Source organism: Podarcis filfolensis (assembly GCF_964270895.1).
Source record: "Podarcis filfolensis genome assembly, chromosome: 2".
Taxonomy (NCBI): Eukaryota; Metazoa; Chordata; class Lepidosauria; order Squamata; family Lacertidae; genus Podarcis; species Podarcis filfolensis.
The window spans coordinates 116,799,052-116,813,087 of NC_139605.1; the positions used below are offsets into that span (position 1 = coordinate 116,799,052).

Below are 14,036 nucleotides of genomic sequence, written 5' to 3' on the forward strand. Positions count from 1 at the left end.
CTTTGATGCAATACGTTTTTTTTCTGCGGGCTAATATTACCAGACTTTTCTCCTCCAGCTCTACAATTAAAACTTTTGTGGCCAAATTTTCCGCATCCCCAGCATTGAACAATCCCCAGCATTAAACCCATGACAAAATGTGACTTTTTTGGTTCTTTGGAGACAGTTCTGCTCCCCCCCTCTCCATTTAAAGGAGCCTCATTCCTTTTCCCACCCAACTTCCTCCTGCACACAGCTTCAAAATTTCCATGAAGAACGACTAACTAACTAACCAACCAACCATAATTGGAATTTATGAGATTGAGGAGATCAATTATTTTTATATAATGAAAATAGATGGGAGGATAAGTTAATTGCGCAAGGCAAGAATATATAGGATGGCAAAAATTAAAAGAAACAAAGATTATGAGTTGGGTTCTTAAAATAACAACAACACATGCCTCCTCAGTGGATTTCAGAACAAATATGTCTCTCTTTTTTAAAATTACCCAAACACTGTAATGCAAGGAGTTCTGGTGACAATGCAGTGAGATTCTACTCAGAGTAAGCCTATTGGAATGAATGGGTTTGAATTAGTTGTGTCCTTTATTTCTTGCTTTTTATCTAGATAATACCTAATTAGGGATAGAGATTTCTTTCTGTTCTTGTTTTTATTAAGTATTTTGTTGCGGTGGTGTTGTTGAAATTCCACAAATTGCACATCAGGATTCGTTACATAGTAAGTCCCCCCCCCCTTTTCTATTATCTGCTTCCCATCCCATTTCCTAGGATGCTTTTTTTCTTTTCCACCCTTAGCTGCAACTTATCTTCCCTCTTTTATATCAGAACTCTAAGGCTCTACTAGAATTAAAAGAGGGGGAAACCCAGCCGGATGGGCAGGGTCTAACTAAATCATTATGGTTGTCTTATTTATTTGTGTTTTTATCTTGTATAAAAAATAAAACTCCCCAAAACCAAAGCTGAAGCAAGAAGGAATCTTCAGATATTAAATAAATGCAAGGAGTGAATTGCCAGGACTTGGAAGCCCCCTGGTGATGAATTCACTCTTTCCACCCACCCACCCCCCTTTCAAAAATGTGCATGGAATGAATGAGCTGGCATTCAAATCTCTTCTTTAAAAAAGCATATTTCCTATTATTATTGGGTCCATTCTGACAAATATTGGGTCCATTCTCTCACTTCTGACCCTTCTTGATTCCCTCATTCCTGGGGGTTGGACTAGATGACCCATGGGGTCCCTTCCAACTATTCCGTTCTACAATTCTTTCGCCTACAATTCTGACACCCGCTTCAGCTTGTACCAATCATACCAGCGGATAAACCACATTTTCTCCAGTTGATGGTCTTTTTTTAGGGGGTAGAAAGGAGTGTGGCTTTGTTTTGGAGGTTTTTGTTAGGAAATCCTGACATCCAGTGGATGGGGAATGCATGACAGCTGACGTTACACGCCCAACATCCACTTAAAAGCCATATGGTACCTTGCAACGCTTCCCCCAAAAGGATTCTGGGAGCTGTAGTGCTGAGAGCCGTTAGGAGGCCCCCTATGCCCCTCCCAGAACTCACATTCCCAGAGTTCCCTGGGAAGTTGTGGCATCTCTTTCGAGAGGCAATGGAGTGCGCCTCTGGGGGGTGAAATCAAAGGTTTTCAGCAGGCGCTAGAAGGACAAACATAGGAGACGCCTGCGAGAACTCAAGTTACAGGGAACCAGGCAGAGGCCTTCTGGGTGGTGGCGCCTTCTTCATGGTGATCCACTACTGCTTTAAGGGAGGTCTTGGAATAAGTAGATTTGTTGCTGATCCCAAACACCCACCCACCCCACTCACACATGAAAACAAAGAGCACCACAGCCAACTACAAATGAATAACCACACCCTAGGCCAACCCCAACCTCTCTCACCACCAAAGGAACACAAGCGAACAGCAAAGAACCTGCACAAACAACGCTGACACCAAACCCTACATATAGGAAGGAAAATAGAAAAATCGCCACCCAACCCCACCCCACCCATCTTTCCCCCCTCCACCTCTTTCCCCTTTTCTTCCTAATGTCTCAACAAATGAAAATGATTTGTAAATGTGTTACATGGGGGGGGGGACACACAAGAGAGAGACATTGCACACTTTTGTAAATCAACAAAATCTTTAATAAATAAATAAATACTAGTCATAAAAAAGAGGCCTCGTCACCTGAAGGACATCAAAGCCCATCTGAAGTCCCAAAACAAAACTATCAGTTTAGTCTTTACGGCTGAAAGGAATCACATGCATAATCATATGTTTGGGGACATCAGGTGTGCTTTGATGTCCTTCAGGTGAGCTTTGGGGTGTATGGCTGTGGCATTTGCCTCCTAGGATGGGTCATAAGGAAAGGGTTAAAATGGGTGTGATGTGATTGGCCAGTGAGGATGCAAGGGGGGAGTAAAAGGTTTGAAAGTCAGTTGAGGTTTGGGAGTTGCAGAAAGAAGAGGTAGGAATAGGCAGTGGGTTGGTCAAGTTGTATTGTGAGAGAGTGAGAGGAATTGTTAGGGAGAGTCAGATAGATAGTTGGAATAATCAGTTTGGAGTTGTTAGGAACTAAAATTAAGAAACTGAGAAGTGAAAAATAAACTGAAACCATACGCTTGTCCCTGCATTTAAAAATAAACTTGATTATTTGTTAATGTTAACACCTGTCTGGACTCCGTGTGTCCCCGTGAGAAACGGGGTGGTGGCAGCCAAGAAAGCAATCACAGTGGTGGCCACATGTGGTGGGAGTGTGAAAAGATGGGAAAAAATTGGGACTTTATATATAATGAACTGAGGAAACTTTTTAAGTATACATTCTCGAAAAAACTGGAGGCTTTTTTATTCGGGATAATAGGGGAGGAAGTAAAAAAGGAGGATCATAAATTATTCCAATATGCTCCAGTAGCAGCTAGGATCCTTGTAGCTCAAAAGTGGAAGTCACAGGAGACCCCAACGGTTATGGAATGGCAGGCTCAATTTTTTGAATACACAGAATTAGCTAAAATGACGTATAAAATCCGGCACCAAAAAGGGACAAAGTTTGAAGAAGAATGGGGTAAATTTGTGGCATACATAAGAATTAACTGTAGAAGTTTAAAAACTACAGCAGGGTTAACATAAATCCTGTGATGTGTATAGAAGTGAATAAGAATCTGCTGACAATAAATGTTGGAAATGTAAGGAGGTTGAAGGTACATTCTTTCACCTTTGGTGGACATGCCCAAAGATTAAGGCTTTCTGGGAAATGATTTATAATGAAATGAAAAAGGTATTTAAGTATACCTTCTTGAAGAAACCAGAGGCTTTTCTCTTGGGCATAGTCGGCCATTTGGTGTCAAAGAAGGACAGAACTTTTTTTTATGTATGCTACAACGGCAGCAAGAATACTTACAGCAAAGCACTGGAAGACGCAAGATCTACCCACTCTGGAAGAATGGCAGATGAAGTTGATTGACTGTATGGGACTGGCAGAAATGACCGGCAGAATCCGCGACCAGGGAGAAGAGGCGGTGGAAGAAGATTGGAAGAAATTTAAAGACTATTTACAGAAATATTGCAAAATTAATGAACTTTGAAAGATGCTGGATTGAATTTATGTGGTCTCTAGCTGTTATGATAAAAAGAATTGGGATAAATATTGTTTAAGTTATAAAATTTTAAAAAGTTGATTGGAAAATAAGGTGTTAGTTAAAAGGAATGTTAAGAGATTAGGATTTGCTGGATAATCAATTTGAACTAGAAAACAAGAAGGGGAGGTATGAGGAAGTCAAAGAAACATGTTATTGAAAACTGATATTGAAATTGATTTGTTTTCAATATTTTTCTTTTTCTTTTTCTTTTTTGTTTGTATAAAATTGAAAAATCGAATAAATATTTATATATAAAAAAAGAAGTGAATAAGAATCTGTAAGAGAAGATATATATTAAGAAAACCGCAGCCGGGAAGGAAGGAAGTCTGGGCGTGTATATACGCAGTGTAAATAAGATGACACATAAAATGATGACTAAAAGATTGTTTTATTTTGTTTGTGAAAAAACTCAGTAAAAAGCATTTGCAAAAAAAGAAAGCAATCACAGTGGTGGCACAGGGTCAATAGACCGTCAAACGTCCAGGGCCCTGTGTGATCGCCACAAAATTGGTGGCTGCGGTGGGATTACAACCGTCCCTGCGGTGGCATAACATCACTACCTGTCACCACAGAAGTGGTAGGCAAGTGGCGGGATTCGGTGGGGAAAACAATACACCTGGAGGGGGAAGGGTAAATGGGTGAAGGGATTACCTAGCCCGGGGGTGTAGTTGTGAGGTACCCAAGATAAGCCGCAAAGCCAAGATAACTAAGAGAAAGAGAGCTGCAAGTCTGTTCTGGTAGAGGATTTCGGCTCGTGGTCAGAGGAAGTGAAGCTTGAAGGGTTAGAGAGAAAACCCATAGCAGAGCTTTGGGACCAGAGTCTTGAGAGAAGCCTAGCCAGAAGAAACAGAACTGAGAGGAAATTTCTCTTATTTGTTAATTTATTGATAGTTCTCACTCACACAATATGTCACCCAAAAAGATAAGAAACCCTGTGAGGGAAACAACTTATGAAAGCTCTGAAGGAGAGGAGAATGGAAATCCTCAGAGGGAAGAGCAGAGTTTAGAAAATGTAACTAATATTCAACCTGAGGCAGGAGGTCCAAAATTCTCTGAAGAATTTGAAAAGTGGAAGTTAGAACAAGAATATAGATTGGAATTGGAAAAGATTAAATCTGCACAGGAATTAGAAAGAATGCAATTTCAGTTGGAGATGAGGAAACTGGAATTGGCAGCTACGGAGAATCAAAATAATAGTCATAACACCAGTAGTCCTGTAGCACCCTGCTTGTGGTTAACGCTTAGCTGGAATGAAATATTCAACGCAGCAATAGAGAAATTAAAATAATAATTTATTTGTCAGACAAATAAATGTGAGGCACAGTGGTATAAGGTTACCAAGCTCTGGCCTGGCCTCCTGTCATTATGGCCAGCACTTATATTCCCTCAGCTCAGCCCCCTTGCTCCTCCTTTGGCTGCCTCTGTCCAATCAGCCTGGTTAAAATTCCTATTGGCTGTTTGCTAGAACCAATCATAAAAGATACACCCATTTCCTATTACCTTTTATGGGAGACAAAGAGCTATATTTCCTTCTATTTATAATTGGCAAACAGCCATTAACCTCTACAAGGCACCTTAATTACCAGATAACCTTTTGCCCTAGACTAGGCGCCTTAACTAACATTTCATCTTTTGCCCTATTGCCCTATTCACTCCAAAACAGATGATGGCTAATTTTATCTGAACAGATCTTTTTGTTCACCTTCCCACACATTATCAATGAAAGATCTCCTTCTTTGGAGGTCATTAAGCAGAGGCTTGACAACCATATGTCAGGAGTGCTCCAATGGCGTCTCTCTGTCTGGCAGGGGTCCGGACCCAATGGCCCTCGTGGTCTATTCCAACTTCTTCTATGATTCTATAATTTCTTACTTTCTAAATCCTTTGCATAATTACATTTAAGCCAATATTTCATACATAACATATATAGATTTTTAGAAGCAAAGATCTTGTCTAAGTAAAAAAAGAACTTAGTAAAAGCTAAGTTCTATAAGTTCTCTAAATTCTCTGAAGCTTCAAAGCAGCTTCAGAGAGAGAGGCCTCTTCCCTAGCCAGCTGCTGTTTGTATTAGCTCTTGCCCTTTTAACCTTAGGAAGATGTGGCTCAAGTTTAATGGGAGGCAGAATAATTAATTGTTTTTGCAACCTTGATTGTATTCTATCATTTGTATGGTCAGTGTGACCTTTTGCTCCCAGCCTGTTTTATGACCGCAATAAACCAAAGGGGCCTCTGACAAAGACCTTGCCTGCTGGTGTCCTGTCTCGAAAGGAAACATTTGTGAATTTAAGCTCATTTTTGGAATACAGGAATCTGATCAAAATATAAGCCTTGATAAAAATGCAGGCTATGATCAGATGCCTCAGTCCAACTCAAGTGAAGGTAGATTTAAAACGTTTTCCTGAGTTTAAGGAAAAAGTTTGCCCTGAGGCTTTCATTATATCATTTGAAAGAGCTTGTCAAGACTTTCAAGTGAAAGATAAGGATAAGATGACGATCCTTAGAGGCAGGATCAGTGGGTCATTAGCACAAATTTATGCCCAAATGTCGGAGAACTATTCAAAAACTGTTGATATATTTAAGCAACTAATATACACCAGGTTTGGGATTACCTCAGAACAACTGAGAAAGAAATTTAGAAGTGTGACTAAAGTGAGGGAGGAGACATCCGCTCAGCTTGGGGCGAAAATCTCAAACTACCTCATAAAATGGTTAGAACAGGAGAGGGCAGACTCTGTTCCAAAAATCAGAGAAGTGTTTGCTCTGGAACAATTTTATGAAACAATAAACGACCAATTAAAATATTTTATAAAGGAAAGACACCCTCAAATCACTTCAAGAAGCCGCTAATTTAGCTGACCAAATAAATGAAATAAGGGACCATAGGTTCGATGAACCAAGTTTTGGCGGGAAAGTGTGGGGGACTAACAGAAATAAATTCCAACAAAGGGAAACCCCTCTTCAGAGAAAGACAAGGGAAATATGCCATTGTCAAAAGGGCAAAATGACAAGGCCCAAGCCAACACCAGTCTCACTGAGGAGAAAGGGTGGAAAACAAATTATACAAATTCCAAAGAAGTTCAATGCTGGGGATGTGGAAAATTTGGCCACAAAAGTTTTAATTGTAGAGCTGGGGGAGAAAAGTCTGGTAATATTAGCCCTCAGAAAAAAACGTATTGCATCAAAGCTGAGGAGAGTCAAGCTAGGCAGGAAAGGCCGAAGCCTATCACTACAACTCCTTGCATTATACTGTCTGGGTAATTTTAAAAAAGAGAGACATATTTGTTCTGAAATCCACTGAGGAGGCATGTGTTGTTGTTATTTTAAGAACCCAAATCATAATCTTTGTTTCTTTTGATTTTTGCCATCCTATATATTCTTGCCTTGCGCAATTAACTTATCCTCCCATCTGTTTTCATTATATAAAAATAAATTATCTCCTTAATCTCGTAATTTCCAATTATGGTTGGTTGGTTGGTTAGTTAGTTAGTTGTTCTTCATGGAAATTTTGAAGCTGTGTGCAGGAGGAAGTTTGGTGGGAAAAGGGATGAGACTCCTTTAAATGAAGAGAGAGAGAGAGGGAAGCAGAACTCTCTCCAAAGAACCAAAAATGTCACTTTTGTCATGGGCATTTTTCTTTTTGCACAGCAAGGGAGAGAAAGGAAACTTTGGGCAATCTCAGAGCCAGAGAATATGGGGCATCTGTGGCCCTCCAGGCTGTTATAGACTGCAATGGGGGGCAGTGTGGTTTAGTGGTTAGAGCAGTGGACTGGGACTGGAGGTTTCGGATCATGCCCCACAGCCAGGCCATGTTCCTCTGGCCTCGTGAGGAGCCTCTTTTGTGGGGCTAGCGAGTCGGGGCCTAGGCCACGTGGAAAGGGTCTTGCAGGGTGCGGCCTTCACGCCCCACAGCCAGGCAAATTTATTTCATACCACACCATATGGCAGCCATTTTGTCTTCTGCTATGTTCTCATTGGTAGCCAATTGGTGGACTGGCCCATGTAGCACTTTCCCAAAATTGGTCTGGCTCCGTATAAGGCAGCTTCCTCTGTTCTTATCATATGAAATACCCCACTTTATATATTAATAGGAGCGCAGGATGTTCTGCATTTATATCCTAAGGGGGGGGCGAATCTCATGAGCGATATGTCAAATGTGTTTTTACGCTTGGGGGGCTGCTGCGTCGCTTGTTCCTGAACCTTTTCTTCCTCCCAAATGCCCAGAAGATCCATGGCACACCTTGACTTGCATGAAACCTCCTCTCTCTTATTTGCTCAGTGAACCAGACCGGGAGAAGGAGGAATGAAGGAAAACAGAAATCCGGCCTGAGAACGGAGGTCCCTGTCAAGAGAATGGCCAAGATCTCCTCAGGTGAGGATGAAAGGGGAGGCAGGGAAAAGCAAAGAGCCCCTGAAAACATCCCCACACTTGGGAAGAACTTGTTGGCCAAACCCCTGCACGGAAGTGTATCTGCATGAAGACGGTCAGCACTTTTCTATTGGATGGGTGTCACTGAGCAGAGTTTGCAATGGAGATGGTGTTACCGTATTAATTGGGGGAAACAGAACAGGACAGCATTTGGGTGTGGATGATGTCATGCAGATACAGAACTGGACTTGCGTCTTTGACGGGGTGAGCTCCCGTTGCTCAGTCCCAGCTCCTGCCAACCTAGCAGTTCCAAACCATGTCAAAGTGCAAGTAGATAAATAGGTACCACTCTGGAGGGACGGTAAACGGCGTTTCTGTGCACTGCTCTGGTTTCGCCAGAAGCGGCTTAGTCTTGCTGGCCACATGACCCGGAAATACTGTCTGCGAACCAACGTCAGCCCCCTCGGCCAGTAAAGCCAATGAGTGTCGCAACCCCAGAGCCGTGACTGGACTTAAGTGTCAGGGGTCCTTTACCTTTTTAAAAGCACTGCACACTGCCATGCGATGTGAAAGTGCTTCATCTTATCAATGGTCACAACTCCTGAAATGAATGGATGGCTCCAATGCTCCATTTGCTGCCTTCCTTCAAACATTAACATTTGTGTATGTTCTAAGGTGTTTCAAATAGTCAAAAAGATGACAGCTTTTAATTCCTCTGAATTTGATAGCTGCTTTAGATTTTTAAAGGCTGGCTCCCAAAGTTATTTAGGCCCATTGCTTGGCCGAATGTTAATCACACACACACACTTCAATGGAAACTGCATGCAGCTGAGCAGCTCACATTCGGAGCATCAACACAGAAAGGAACAGGAAGCAAGCAACACAAATATTTTGACGGAAGTGTCTTAGGAAAGCCATTTTAAATCATGGACACCTAGGTTCTGAAAATGATATTGCCTGTATTGGTGTGAGTGATGGGGTCCCATGGCACAAATTCCATGTAATCCCAGTGCAAAGGAAAAGAGCTAAGATCTTCTCCCTTACTATTATGTCCAAACAAGATGGGATGGGGAAGAAGGATAGGGTTCTAAGGAGTCTTCAATAATTTTGCCAAGGCAATTCTTATTGTTCAGGGCCTCACTCTATTAGCCTTTCTTGTACATGGAGATCCTTTATGAAATGCATTCAGGACCATCAAACAAATCTGTGCTGAGATACACATACTGTATCACCATTTTTACTGCTGGAACTGCTCTGAATCTGACTTCAGGAAGAACGTGTTTTAAGTGCACAGTGTCCTGGAATAGACACTCTGCATTGGGAAAGAAGGGAACTGAGTTCCCTCCCATTTTCCACTTTCCTGATGTTCCAAATGACCAGTACCTTGGAGTTATCATTTGTGGTGTTGTCAGGATTCTAACTGTAACTGTAACTGACCTAAGAATTCTGCAGAGCAGTTGCTGCTGTGGCTTGCTGGCTGCTCAGGCGAACGTCAGTTCAGTGGCCAACAGCTCAGTCTTCTTGAGGCTCAGGAGCACCTAGCAAATATCTGCTCTGTTCCTGGCACGCTAGACTCTAGCTGAGGAACGCATTTCACGTAAGTTTATGGCTTAAACATTCCTCACTATGCCATAGCTGTGTTTATGCTCAGTGGAAAAAGATAGCTGCAGTAGCAGATAGCAGAACAGCGAATCATGAGCAACTTCCCATCCACAACAGGTTGCTGAGGTTCTGGCCATTTTCACAGGAACAGTGCAAGAGTATATTAAATCAGTAGCAGTTTGCTGGAAGAAAGTATGTGTGGATCAGATGTCTCTACCTAACCAGGGGGTGGGAGAGAGCAGGGGAACTCTTTCTTTTGCTGCTTCTTTCTGTGCATAGAAGGAAGAATGCAGGAGGGAGGATGTCCTTCAATGACTAGACATGCTTGTTATTCCCTTTCTCACTGCATCTTGTCTTCTCTTTTGTTTCCAGGATGTCTGCCAAGGTCTCCCCTGCTCCCCTCCCCTCCAAACCCCCCATGCGGGTGAAAGAAGGCTCCCTGGTGGTCAGGTGGCTGAGTTTAGTTTCCGGTCTCCAGTTGTGTGCATTCCTGATGGATATTGTGGCCTGGATTATGTGCATTGCCTCAACAGCCGTTGTCAACTGGCGAGTGTGGCGTGTGGGAAACATCAAGGGGATTGGCTCTGAAAACATCTGGGTTGGAATCTGGCAGGTCTGCTTTTGGAAAGACCCTTCTAACGACGGCAACTCTTTTTGGCACTGCGAAGATCTCAATGAGCAACATCCAAGCCTCCCGAGGGAAATTTTTATTGCACAGGATTTAATGGCATTAGCTGCCATTATGAATTCAGCGGCCCTAGGATTAATTTCATTTGCCTTGTATAATGTGTTCAAGCCCAGAAAACATAAGAATTTTGTGTTAACCTTTTTTAGGCTTGCAGCTCTCCTGAACTTAGTTGCAGGGATACTCGTCTTGATTTCCGTGATATGGAACATGTCTGCCGTCTTACATAATGCGAAAATTGTCTTCCCACAAGCTTTTGAATTGCCTCAAATTCCCAGCGAGCAGCATATTGGACCTTCTATTTATCTAGGCTATATCGCTGCAGGTTTCCAGCTGCTGAGTGCAGCATTGGTTGGGATTGAGAGATTTTGCGTCAAGACCACCGCAACAGATAAATGTCAAATAGCAACTGTAAGGCTGATCACCCCAAGAAGCGCGGCAAAAAGCGAGAGTCTAACTACTTGCGGAAAGTGTGGTTCTCTGCTGGATCTCGTAATTGAAGAGAAATCCACAGATGAGATGGAGGAAAGCCATGCGGAAGATTTTGTCATTCCAGAGGAATCCTGCGAAGAGGAGATGGAAAGCCATACACCCCAAAGCTCACCTGAAGGACATCAAAGCCCACCTGATGTCCCCAAACATACAATTATATATGTGATTCCCTACAACAGGGAGTGGTAAACTATCAGATGCAGATCCACACAGATCGCTCCATACACGGATGGATCTGCGTGGATCAGGATCTGATAGTTTTGTTTGGGACTTCAGGTGGGCTTTGATGTCCTTCAAGTGAGGAGGCCTCTTTTTTATGACTAGTAGTTATTTATTTATTTATTTATTTATTAAAGATTTTGTTGATTTACAAAAGTGTGCAATGTCTCTCTCTCTCATGTATTTTCCCCCATGTAACATTTTTACAAATCATTTTCATTTGTTGAGACATTAGGAAGAAAAGGGGAAAGAGGTGGAGGGGGGGAAGATGGGTGGGGGTGAGGTCGGGTGGCGATTTTTCTATTTTACTTACTATATGTAGGGTTTGGTGTCAGTGTTGTTTGTTCAGGTTCACCTGAAGCGGGTGTCGGAATTGTAGGCGAGAGAATTGTAGAACGGAAGAGTTGGAAGGGACCCCATGGGTCATCTAGTCCAACCCCCAGAAATGAGGGAATCAAGAAGGGTCAGAAGTGAGAGAATGGACCCAATATTTGTCAGAATGGACCCAATAATAATAGGAAATATGCTTTTTTAAAGAATAGATTTGAATGCCAGCTCATTCATTCCATGCACATTTTTGAAAGGGGGGTGGGTGGGTGGAAAGAGTGAATTCATCACCAGGGGGCTTCCAAGTCCTGGCAATTCACTGCTTGCATTTATTTAATATTTGAAGATGCCTTCTTGCTTCAACTCTGTTTTTTTGTGTTTTAATCTTTTATACAAGATAAAAACGCACACACAAAAATAAAACAATAATAATAATTTAGTTAGACCCTACCCATCCGGCTGGGTTTCCCCCTCTTTTAATTCTAATAGAGCATTAGAGTTCTGATATAAAAGAGGGAAGATAAGTTGCAGCTAAGGGTGGAAAAGAAAAAAAACATCTTACGAAAAGGGATGGGAAGCAGATAATAGAAAAGGGGGGGGGGATTTACTATGTAACGAATCCTGATGTGCAATTTGTGTAATTTTAACAACAACAACAACAACAACACAACAAAATACTTAATAAAAACCAGAACAGAAAGAAAGGAAACCAATCCCTGCCCCTAATTAGGTATTATCCAGATAAAAAGCAAAAACTAAAGGACATAACTAATTCAATCCCATTCATTCCAATAGGCTTACTCTGAGTAGAATCTCACTGCATTGTCACTGCAACTCCTTGCATTAGAGTATTTGGGTAATTTAAAGAAAAGCCATGCAGAAGATTTTGCCATTCCAGAGGAATCCTGCGAAGTGGAGATGGAGGAAAACCCCAAACATACCATCATACATGTTACTCCCTGCAACAGGGAGTAGCAAACTGCTAAATATTGGAATATATTGATATATGGCAATATCTGAAATAAGGATGGAGCTATGTAGAGGCATGGGCTGGCTTCACAGTTTTTCCCACGTTGTGATTTTTGTACAACACGCACTCACACACTTCATGATTCGCAATCTATTGGCAGGTCAAATATTATGAAACCAAAGTGGCGATATGGTCGATATATTGCTCAGCCCGACTAGTTGCGGGACAGAATCTTTAAACTATTTTCTGTCCCCTGTGCGTGTCAAAACTGTACATAGATTTGAGTCACCTGAACCTGCAGATGCAATCTCTGGAACGTGAATGTCTAATTGGATGGTGGGAGTGTGTTTGGGAGGAGCTGAAGGAGCCCCCTGTTCTGCTGTCCTCTCCCCCTCGGTCAAGCAACTACTCACCAGCTACTTCTCTGTCGTCAGTGCCTCTGGCATGTGCCTCAAGGTCACAAAGACCAGCATCTTGCATTTAACATTGCACAGAAGAGCACAGGAGCCCTTCTTGGCTTGGGTGAGGAGCTCTCAGTAGAAGCTAGGGTTACCCAGCTGGCCTGTACATCATTGATGTTTTTCCTTTTTGTGTTTGGTGCCAGGCTATTTTGTGCCCTAGGCATGGCTAGCTACTTGCACTCCTCTTCCCAAAACTTCTAAGTTCAACTTTCCTAAACAGGTGCCTTGCAGGGGGGAAAATGAAAAACACAAAATGTGAAACTGCTATCTTTATATTAAATTATTACCGGCCTCCTCTCTGCAAGCTCTTCTTATTACACTTACGTTAAAAACAACAATAGCTTCTCTCACAGATATTTGTCAAAATCAGTAGTTTGTGCTTTGAACCTTAAAAGTTCTAAGGTGTTGTTTAATACCGTAAATGTCTGAATTTGAAAACAAAACAAAGTTTGTCTAAGATTTTTGAACAATTAAAATGAACCTACTATATATATATGAAGTGAAACAAACATTGAAAGATTTCTTCCAAATAATCTGTAAAGGATTCTGAGAATTCATTGACACAACTCTCGAGAACCTGCAGTTGTAGAATGAAAAGAACAGCCAATAAGGAACAGCATCTGTAGCTACACCTTCGCAAGAGTTTGAGAATTTTCTGTTTTTATTTTAGAGCTTACAGTCTGTAGACTACAGTTCTTCAGTGCAGCTCCTGATTTTGAGAGCTCTGTAACTAATTGCTTTATTGAAGAGCCCATTTTTTCAAAACATCAACTTTTGTCAAAAGATTGACCAGGTAGAAGATGTAACATTTTTAAAGGTATACCGCTATTTTAAATGTGTCGTTTCCCTTTTTATTTTAATACACAACTGAATGCTTATTTGCTTTGAGGACAGTTTAACCACAATATAGAATTCTGGAATTGGGAATCTTAGTACAGTGTTTGGAGGGGCTTGTATAAGTATAACATCCTGATCATGTGAGCTATTAACCAGACTGACTCCAAGAAACCAAATTAAGGTTAAGGAGCTTGCTTCAGGAAATTTCCAAATGACATTTAGTTGAGAGATTATTGAAGCCTCCAAGGAATTTTGTAATCCAAGCCAAACTTGGCCTTGTCTCCAACCTGCCATTTGAAGTTCGAGCTGTTAACACTTGCAATATACAGTATGGAAATAATAGTATGGCTTTGGCAACAGGGCAATTTATAGAAGCTTAACAACCTCAAAAGCAAAAGCAAAGAACCAACCATCCTCAAACCTTTCTCCCAATGAAGTAAG

At 41.7% G+C, this 14,036-nt stretch overlaps 1 long non-coding RNA gene across 1 annotated transcript; it reads left to right on the plus strand.

Moving 5' to 3' along the window:
* Positions 1-7,850: 7,850 nt before the first annotated feature.
* On the plus strand, positions 7,851-12,891 carry LOC310756007. Its single transcript, XR_014544636.1, has 3 exons — positions 7,851-8,005; positions 9,977-12,402; positions 12,599-12,891. It is a non-coding gene; the product is annotated as an uncharacterized lncRNA (long non-coding RNA).
* Positions 12,892-14,036: the final 1,145 nt, after the last annotated feature.